Source organism: Scaptodrosophila lebanonensis, unplaced genomic scaffold (assembly GCF_003285725.1).
Source record: "Scaptodrosophila lebanonensis strain 11010-0011.00,11010-0021.00 unplaced genomic scaffold, SlebRS2 tig00000015-arrow-arrow-pilon, whole genome shotgun sequence".
NCBI classification, from domain to species: domain Eukaryota; kingdom Metazoa; phylum Arthropoda; class Insecta; order Diptera; family Drosophilidae; genus Scaptodrosophila; species Scaptodrosophila lebanonensis.
Window position 1 is genome coordinate 38328 of NW_022060533.1, and position 8237 is coordinate 46564.

The 8237-nt window shown below is 38.0% G+C and overlaps 1 non-coding gene across 1 annotated transcript; it reads left to right on the forward strand.

Annotated features, from left to right (window-relative positions):
- The first annotated feature begins 259 nt into the window (after positions 1 to 259).
- On the forward strand, positions 260 to 382 carry Trnay-gua. Its single transcript has 2 exons — positions 260 to 297; positions 347 to 382. It is a non-coding gene; the product is annotated as a tRNA-Tyr (tRNA).
- Positions 383 to 8237: the final 7855 nt, after the last annotated feature.

Here is an 8237-nt window from a genome sequence, read left to right on the forward strand (position 1 = left end):
TTATTTTTCATGTTTTTTTTTGCGCCATCAAAAACTTGCGGCAAAGCAGCAACAAAACAACAACAACAACAACGCAGCCACAAAATATTTATTTACATACAACATAAAATACGCGTCGGGCTCATCCATTTAGCATTTTGTGTGTGCATAAATTTATTTATTTAGTTATTTATGTCCATACTTTGTCGTTGGGGCGGCTGGGCGGTGGAATTGCGGTCAGGCAGCTTATCAAGTCACTTTTTCCACCGAGCGTTCAGTACCTTCGATAGCTCAGTTGGTAGAGGCGGTGGACTGTAGATCGGTAGCGCCCGGGATCGAAACTCCCGGCGGTGCGAAATAGAGAGAAATCCATAGGTCGCTGGTTCAAATCCGGCTCGAAGGAGTTAATTTTTTTTTATTTTTTATTTTAAAAATACACTACATCTAATGAAACAGTCTTGTAACCCGAGAAAAGAAAATTAAAAAAAGCAAAACCGCTGAGCCAACCATAAACTAGTTCATAGCTTAACAGCTAAAGTGGATATTATTTGCAATTATTGATATTGTAATTGCACAGCTTCAAAAATTTACATAAATCCTAGTACGGATTTAGATATCGATGTTTTAGTTTATTTTACATTTGGGTATTTTTATGGTATGAGGGTGTATGAAGAGGCCGGAGAGGGCAAGTCACGCTATTATAACAATATTCTTGGTATAATTACAACCAAAATGTACACATACTCGTATATTGCTAACAAATCTAGACATATTATATGTGTATGTACAAGATACACATCTTATTTTAGTGATGGACTTACGTACTAGTAGAAAACACATAGAATCTCTTTAAATTGAACCTGCATTTTTACATATAGACGCCGATGCACTATCCGGATGTAATTGACAAATTTTAGTTACAAATGCCAAGTATTCCAGCAACTGTGGAATATCTCCAATAGCGGGTTAAGGGGTGGAAGGAAAATTTAAAAATATGTGTGAAATTTGTGGGGTTTGCGGCGCTCAAATCTAATATTCTCTTGTACCATTCAGGTAAAATAAATTTCCTTGGTAAGTTTCCTTGTTAGTAAAAAGTTTGGTTCCGCGAAGGAGGCGCTGGACTTCAAAGTGAAGTCAGGTCTGTCAATAGTATGCTAAAGCTTCAGCTTAAGAATGGTAATGCTATAACTGTGACCGACAATACTAATAAGGGAAAGTCGAATTCAAGTAATTCCATTTTGATACCATCCTAATTACTATACTGCTAAGTAACAAAAACTATAGTTTCGAAACTTAAGAATTACTGCATGTAGTAGTTATTTGAATTGACTCCAATTGACTTCCTCAAATTATTCACTTAGAATAGCCAATAGATACAATGCACATATTCTTCAGTTTATTCCTGCAAGCTGTGCCACATACATATATTTCCCGTAATGAGTCTCTATTTCTATTCCGTACCAAAATTTAACATCAGTTATATAAGTAATTAATAATAAAATACTAATAACATTAGTTGCAGGGTATTTAAAATCGACGAATCCATCGATACTCCTCCTTCAGTTTTAGACCTATATCGGGGGGCACTCCCTCCGGTATAAACAAAAATAGCAATACTTTAAGAATCTGCTTTTGTTTGTGTTTTACAGCAAAGCTGTCCACCAAAGGATATTATTGCAGAGAAAATGCCGAATTCGAAATGTAATAAATAAGTTTTTAATGATGCATCGGTTTTTATAATAATTGTGGGGAAAAAAATCACTATATCGTACCGCCTGAGCATTGAATCTTCCTGGCCAATCAAATCCTTGCTGTGGCTTCTGCTTTCGAAAAGAAATATCTTTCTTAACTTCAATCCAAATATTATTGCATTTTTTGCGATTCGCAAGAACGGCTTGTTTGTCAGTCATTTGATTTTCCTAGATTATCGAATCTACTTCATTATCGGACAAATATGTCTATAAAAACTTTGATTAAACACGATTTAATTATATTAGGAGCAATATTCAGTATTTTGGGATCCACATACAACTCAGCCTTTTCCTCAAAACAAAATATATTTATCTTGTCTGACAACAATACGAGTCGCCATTTTAACCGGAGGCCAATTCCGGTGTTTGCAGTCTAAACCACAAACGCTTTTCCGCATGGCTTCCAGTTAATAGCGCTTTTTTTATAAAATAATAATAATAATTGCAATCTGTTCAGCTAGTCTCCTACTGTTTCTCTGCTAGCCGATACCTTGCTACAAGTATTATAGTTATATAGATAGCCATTGCAGACTTGTGTCCTCCTGTTTCTTTACTTCGACAAAGTATTCCAGCAATCGTACCAGCTTCAACATAATTTTTGTAACTTTTTTCTTTTTGACGTTTATACAATAATCCTTCATAATGAAGGAATGAATGCTTTAGCCCTTGAAGGGTCAGTATTTCTTTCTTTGAATCAGCGAACACCAACTTCCAACCAACAATAACTATGCAATTTTTTTTTTAAATAACGACGCTAATATTTTGTGAATACTTTTTACTTGGCTCATTTGATAATAATAATTATTAGTTACATAGTATTTGGATTCATTACAGAGTTAGGCATTAGGAACTCAAAATCCAACTTTAATTTCAAATGTATTGCTTCTTAGATCTTAGAAAAAGCTTACAGAAATAATGATACGAGCATAAGCCTTAGTTCTGCGAAAGCTTTATATATCTGGGGACCGTTTAACTTCAACTAAAATACAGTTTTGAGTTCATATTTTCAGGGAAAAGATACAAAAGGTACTGTATTTGTTTAACTTTAAAGGTACCAAGTATGCCAAGAAAATGAATTTGAAAAATAAATAGCGTTTTAATGGAATCAACACTCAGCCTTTGGGCTGTAATTGTCGCTAAGTCTTAAAGACATTGGCACAATAGTATGTGAGTACATATGTATGTATGGACAATACATATATATCTATTATCGTTTATTTACTTTGCAATTTCGCAATTCGACAATAATCTGGCACACAAAGTTGCTTAGGAGAAACTAAACTTGCAGACAGCAAAAACTTGAAACTGTGAAGACCGAGTGATGCGATAAATTAGCGAAACCTAATTTTATGGTGCTGGAACTGGAGCCGCCGGGTAATATCAGACAAAAAGCAGTTGCTCGCCAGCACAGTATAATTAGTAAAATCGTGGATAAAAGAAAAAGAAAAAAAAAACGTAAATATATTTTAGAGGCCTTTTTTGCGTTGCTCGGCCAAGCGTTCAATTATCATTGACTGGCTCGAATGATGGAGCGTAACGATGCGGTGTTGGTGGCGGTGGCGGGGCGGGTGATCGAACGAGGCGAAACCCCAATAAGATATCGAAAAAACAAAAAACTGAGAAAACTAAAAGAGACGTGCGCTGTTGCCGCTTTTCTGTAGCACGACGTCGTAATCGCAATCACAGCGTTACTGTAAAGGCGACGAACAAAACGGGGCAGAGAGAAAGAAAAACGAATTCGCCGCAAATGAATGCCGGTTCACAAATACATACACATAAATATGGCTGCGAGTGTGTGAGTGAGTGAGCGAGTGAGTGTACAGAATGAAAAATCTCATATTCGAAATTCGAATAAAATATTGAGTTCGAATAATACAGAGAGTTACTACAATGTGGCGCATTTTACTACAATTATGCTAACCGCTGGGTTGCCAAACTTCAGTAACGCACACACACACACACACACACACACACACACACACACACACCACACACACACACACCACACACACAGTCATACACACACAAGCACACACTGATGGCGAAACCAAGTTCTCATAACCATAATGTTGATACCTTCGAATATTGTCGAGCAGATTTAACTTTGGCGCCATTTATGGTGATTGACAATCGTCGGTTGTGGTTTTAATGCTGGTGGTCGGACGGGCGGTGGCCGGACGGTGGCCGGACGGGCAGCAGTCGGACGGTCGCTCTGTTGATTGTCCCTCCCCCTCTGCAGGCGCGCACGCACACGCCCTCTGATGCCATATAAATCGATTCGTTGTCACTTCGTGTGGAGCGTTTCGTCGGCTTTCACATACATACATACACACATACTTGCATGCATAGGCGTGTGTGGTGCATGTATGGGTGAGGAATTGAAAAACTGTTTTCCCAGTTGCTGTTGCTCTATGAAACCGCAGTATGTATGGATTGGTCTTGTTTTTACAGCATTTTTTATGGTTTTCATTTGATGGGCTTTTCGGCTATAATGCTTTTCACACATTTCCCCGGTTCGTTTACGGCCCCCTGAATACAGCACAAAGGCAAAAAACAAAACACAACACATTACGGCATTAATTTATTTATAAACAATTGGGGAATGCTTTTTAAAAGCTTTATTTGGCGCCGTCGAAACTGAAAGGAATACTACATTGAACACAGAAATGAAACCATTTAATTATAGAATTTTTGCGTGTCGCTTTGGCATTTCGATTTTCTCTGCGCTATGTTTTCTGTACAATTACAAACAAAATATGTGCCGCAGAAATGTATTGCAAAAGCAAAAGCAGCAGCAACAACAACAACAGCAGCAGACAATAAAACACACAAAAACACATCGATTATTGAATTTGTTTCGAGATTAAAAGCATTTTGTGGCTGTATACAAAAATATATATGTATGTATGTGTGTGTTGTGTGTGTGTGTGCATGTGTGTGTTTGACGTGTTTGTTGTGTTTGTTGTGTTTACTGTGTGTCGTTTGTGTCTGACGTGGCTTGGTGCATGACGTCAACGCCGCTGACGTAGACTGGCAGGCGCATTGACGTTGACGCCATTTTATGTCCGACGTCGCCCATACCTGAACCAGAGCCAAGCGAAGGCGATGGCTTTGGGGCTTCCGATGATGCGTGCGGCTTGTGGGCGGCTTGTTCTTCTTCTTTATTATTGTTTTATGCGTTATTATTTAATTGAACATGTAGGCTCCACACACACACACACACACGAACATGTGTATTGAAGCGATTCAACGGCAATTATTGATTGTAACCAATACGTTATTTTATTCACTTTGCATATCCTTTAAACCAAAGGAATAACAGAAATAAAAAGGTTTCTGAGAGTGAGATAATATTGACGGGCTATCAGGACGGCGAGAACCTGATTACTTCATCAGACAGCTGATGGAAATCAGGTATCGCTTTTATAATATTTTAATTAGAGGCGGTGCCAGCATTCATTATTAAATTTCAAAAGAAGAACCTAAACGTTATCCTTAAATAATAGCACGACGTTTGGAATGCATTGCTATTGTTGCCATACCCGTGTTTGTAGACCAATTTAATCACAAATATATATTTTTATTAAGTGTACACCCTTATCACTAAATTTAAAACGTATGTTGGACACTAATCGAGGTTTGGCAATTAAATTACGTAATTTTTGGTCCCATAATTTAATTTTTAGAATTGGTAAGAATTTTAGGTTTTAAAGTTGCTCAAGGAGTGAGAAGACTAATAAATATTTGTGGCAAGCTCAGTTTTGTTGACATGCTCAAAAATAATTATACATACTACATATATGTATAAATGTAATTTCATTTAAATATCGAAATGGTAAAAAAACATTTAAGCAATATATGCATGCAGTCAGGGGCGTACGCAGGGGGGGGGGGGGCCTTAAGATGGATCTGCGTTGGATTTGTTGAAGTTTTTTCATCGATCATATGCATGAATTATTTTTTAAATGCATCGGGCATTATTTAATCAAAATTTAATTTTTGGGTAGTGATTGAAATAAGCAGTTTGATGGACGGACATAGCGAATTGGTTATGTCTCATCATAATCACTTCTACCTGAAATATGTGGTTACCTTACTTATGGGTGTTGCAGCTTACCCTTAGGCTTTTCAGAGTATACAAGCATTCAACGAATATGCCCGTCCACCAAAAAGTGTGTAGAGGAAATTTTGTAAAATATATAAATGTATTGTTGCTTTGGAATTGTTGTGAATTAATTGCTGGAATATTAAACTAAGAGTGCAACTATTCTATTTAATGTTCAGTTCACAAATGCTTAGCCCAAAATCGAGAAGAATATGTCTGTGAAATTACGAATTTATAAAAATATACATTTAAATACCTATGTATGTCTGTATGTATTTGTTTGTATGAACAAAACTTTTTGCGTTGTGTTTGTGGCGCAGTTTTCACACATTCTGAATGTCAGAGTACAAAAAAAAAAAAAAAAAAAAAAAACACACTAGGAACAAATATGCAAATAGACGAGGGCAAAAGCAGAGTAGCAACAAAAACAGCAGTGACGGCAAAATGCCAATAAAACATCATAAATTATGAGTGTGCATACGACTTCGATTTTGAGCTGCTGAATATTTAGACAGAAACACAATTGGCAAAAAGCAGAAAAAAACAAAACAAAACAAAACAAAGCAAACCTAACGCAAGACTAAACCTAATCATACTTTTGCGACAGCTCATTTAATTAAAAATGCAAATTTGTGTGCCCATAGCTCAAGCTAAACACGTCCCATAAAGCAATGCCAAAATAAGACTCTTCCGAAAGGGCCGTCGAAGCGGAGCCATTTTATTGCGCATAAAAACTAAAAATGGTGAATGCGAGGCCGCGCCAAGCGACGTCGACCTGCGCGGCGAACGGCTGGCAGCGCACTGAAAAACAGACGCTCACAAGTTTCCACTGGACTGTACTGTACTTCGTGTGTATGTGTGTGTGTGAACGCTCTTCGGTCGCTACCACCATCAACCCCACCAAAGCCCCCACCCAAACAAGCGCAGCAATCAACCACCCGAGAGAGCAAACCGGTTTCCGAACACGAACACTGCACGACAATATTGTGTGTGTCGTATTCGCCGCACGGCGAATTGTTCAGCATGTTCATTGGTCGGCGCTTCTGCCGCTTGCCGATGGCAGCCGAAGTACTTGCGCTTGCTGATTGGCCCACGAATCGCTTGTCGGCTCAGCGAGTCATCCTATTCGAGACTCAGGCGGACGAGGCGGCCTACTTCGGTGGGTGGTAGTTTCGAGCTTCAACGCCAAAAGGGAAACTTTCGGTTGAAGGAAAAATATATTGATTGATGGCATGGTCGCTAGGGGGCAGAACACTTGCGGCGAACTACGTATGGAAGTGAAGGCACAGCGGGTAGCGTGTGCTAGAATTAATGGCCGAATGTTTTGGAAAATTCCTCGCATGTGAGCAAGCTAGAATGTACTTGAAGTTAAAATTCCACATGATTGAATATTAAAGCTATCCAAAGGCGGTTCAAACAATGTGCCTTTAAATAATTGCGTATTATCTTAAATGTTGCAAGGATTCTCCGATAAACATTTGAGTTCGTCAAGACTAATCATCATTTTTTTTAACTTTTATTTTTTAATTTTAAATTTTTCATTATAAAATTAAATCGAAAAGATCGTAAGAAGCCGTCGATCCCTATAGTTTAAAAACGATTAACGATTGTGACTATCAGTTCGCATCATTCGTTTACACAGGTTCTCTTGATATGAAGTAGGATCGTTTTAATAACTTTTACAGCAAATAAAAATTAGAAAAAATTATGTAAAAATTCGATAAGTTTCTTCCAAAATTTGTGATTTAAAACTGATATCACCGATATCTGCCTCTTACGCGGCTTCGAAAGCCCGAAATCAGAAAAGCGTGACCTTATATTAAAGCCAAACATTATGTTCATGTTCTCATAACTCCCACTTGTCAGTTCCCTTCGTTGACGTTACGCATTCCTCGCTTCTTCCCCTCGTTGCTCATTACGAGAATGACAAAAATATCTACACTTCTATTGAAAGTCAGCCATATGGAAAGATATCTTTTCATGCGCTGCACAAATAAATGCTACTAGAGGCGAGTATCTTGCGCTCGGGTAGAACAGAAACGCCAGAACCAGAAGGGAAACTCCGCTGCTGAGAAAACAAAGCCCACAAAATGTGTGGCCTGCTTGTATGAATGTGTATGTATGTAGTGTGTGTGTTTGTTATGTGTATGTGTGTATGTATGTATGTACATATCTGTGTAAATACACTGCGAGTAATTTGTGATGAGTGCGGCAGCTTGAGTTGGGCGAGTGAAAAAAAAATTGGGGTTGCACTGGTGAGAGTACGGAGTCTTGGGATGTGGGTGGTTTTATGTACAAATTGCTGAGTTTGTTTTATGCATGAAATGAAGAAAGTTTTGGTTTACTTTGTTTGAGCTCAGTATTGCAGAGGCCCAAGATTATACTCAGAATGAACACTTGCG